Source organism: Pygoscelis adeliae, unplaced genomic scaffold, assembly GCF_000699105.1.
Source record: "Pygoscelis adeliae isolate BGI_AS28 unplaced genomic scaffold, ASM69910v1 Scaffold456, whole genome shotgun sequence".
Classification (NCBI taxonomy): Eukaryota; Metazoa; Chordata; class Aves; order Sphenisciformes; family Spheniscidae; genus Pygoscelis; species Pygoscelis adeliae.
Genome location: NW_008825007.1, coordinates 86,813 through 89,407, shown reverse-complemented (window position 1 = coordinate 89,407; position 2,595 = coordinate 86,813).

Below are 2,595 nucleotides of genomic sequence, written 5' to 3'. Positions count from 1 at the left end.
CAGGCAGGCGCCCGCCCCACGCGGCCCCGCGGGGCTTTGCTCTCCCCGCGGGGAAAACGCCAGCGTTTTCTTGAAGCCGAGCACTGCGAGATCCAAAAAGAGGAAATATCAGGAAACAAATCTTTCTCTTGCTCTTTCTTTTTTTTTCCTTTTATTTTTTAACTGAGCAGCAACAACAAAAAAAATTGCTCCTTCCAGCAGGCAGTCTGATTCAGTTGCACAAGAACAACACTTGAAATAACAAGCAACATTAACGTACTTCTTTTTAATTTGGGGAAAAAGGGTGGGGAGGGAGGCAAGAGGGTTTTTAATTTTTTCACCATACCGTTTGGGAGACTGTTTACCAAAATAATAATAATAATAATAATAATAACAATAATAATAATAATAATATTAAATCTGAAAGAAGTGATTCAGTATTTTTTAAAAATGAACAAGGGAATAAATAAGCCACCGGGGTCCTTCGAGGAGGTGACTTGCTGGGCAGATGCAAGAGCTAGAAGTCAAGACTGCATCCAATTTTGGGGTGGGTTTTTTTTTCCCACTGGCATGGCTTTGTAGGCAGAAAACAGACATAAGTGGCTGGAGGTCCGTGGCAGCGAAAGTGAGTAGCGTAATTACTGGCAAAGTAGCTAATAAGGAAAAGGCAGACCATGATAGAAAGAAGCATTGTAAACACAGTAATTAGCCAATTTCTGGAAATATTGATCTTCAGGGTGGAAATTGTGTCTGGGGCATCAGCTGCTGAAGCGTTGGGTCTCCCCCAACATCTCCGACAGGGAATTCATAAGTTTCACTGTAACTAGGATGAAATAGCAAAAAGCACAAAAAGGAGAGTGGAAAGCTCTCAAATTTGGGTATTTTCCCACTTTTCCAACCAATTCAGTATTTTCTCCTTTGAAAAATCATTTCAAACATGGAAATCAATGTGAAAGTCGTCGTGTTGAGTTGCACTTCTTCTAGCACAGGAGCTGTCTCCATGCCAGGCTGGGATTTATGAATTCCCCGTTCACCGGAGAGTCCTGCTTCAGAGGCAGATGCTTTTCCGAAAACAACAGATGCCAGTCGAGGAAACCACCCCATCTCACGCTTCAACCCATCCCCATGTCCCAGCCTCAAGGTGGATCGTGCCTTAGAGATGCAAACTCATCCCACGCCCCAGCCCTCCTCCCCGGCACCCCGCTTGCATCCTTCCCTTGGGGCGACATCCCCTTTGCTCTGCCCCTGTGTCAGCGCCCGCATCCCACCATCAGCTGTGTTTTAGGCTGGCCTTGATGGCACACTGGTTTAGCTTTTGCTACGGCACAAGGCAAACCACCCCGTGCATGGGAAGCCTTTGCCCCTGCCCTACTCCCCGCCTTAGCACAGAGGGAAGGAGCCGGGAAGACGCAGGTTGCGGGTCCCTTCATCCCGGCCGTGCTGCTCATTGGTGCTCTGGGAGCCAAAATCTGGCTCCCTGCTCTCCGTGGCCATGGGAAAGGCTTTGGTACCCACAGGCATCCCGCACCTGACGCGGGGTGCGGAGCCCCAGCAGCACCCGGCCTCGGGGAGAAGGGGTTGAGAGCGGGGTCCCCAGCAGCATTTTGGCTGTGACGGGCTCCCGGTGCTTTTCTCCCCCCTGCCCACATCAGGGAAGCCGTGTCCCAGGGATACAACTTGCTGTGGCATGTCCAAACATCGGTGGCAGATTTGTCCTGTGTCCCCATCCCCATCTCCTTCTTGCAAAGGGCTCTGGGGAGCAGCTGCCCCGGTGCCCCCGCACTGCCCGGTGCCCCCGAGCATCATGTCTCGCCAGCCGGCCGCGGGATGGGGACCGGGACTTCGTCCCCGCAGAGTTTTCTCCCCACCCTGTTCCCACCAGCGTCCATCACCACGATCCCGTGCTGCAAACCAAGGGGCTGCTCTATTTTCGGCTTCCCCTAAAAACCAGCCACTGGGTGGAAACATCCCCGGGGGCAGCGCCGGGAGGGAGCCGGCCGTTTTGGCACCGAGTGCCCCAGACGGGCTGTCCCCAAAAGCGGGGACATGTATGGATGTGCCATTGAGCTCCGGCCACGACATTTGTGTTTCTAAGACAGTGAACGCAGATGCCATCCCATCGCCGGTCCCTTTGCTCCCAGGGGGGGATGGTTTTGCCACCCGCTTTTTGCCCCATAGCATCTGGGGGGTGGGAAGGATGGAGGGGGGCGCAGAGAGATTTTGTGTGCGCACTACTTATTTATTTTTTTTAAAAAATGCTTTTAAGTGGTTTTAGGTTCTTTTGAATAAATAATAATTATAAAAAAAAGGTGCACATCTTGCTGCTGTAGGGTTCTCAGAGGGTTAATTTCTTTATAAATATATATATATCTCACAGTAAATATTTGTATAAAAATGAAAGAGAAATAGAGATGTCTTTAAGTAAATTATTGCTTTTAAAGAAACTTCTATGATTGTACAGTGTTACCTGGGAGAATAGAATAATATATACAGATGTATTTTTAAACTGCTGCGTAGGAGGATGTGAACTGGGCTGGGGAGCGCCCGTGGCTGGCACGGCGAGGGGGGGTTCGGACCCTCCCCAGCCCCCGTTCATGCACCCCCCTTCCCCGAACC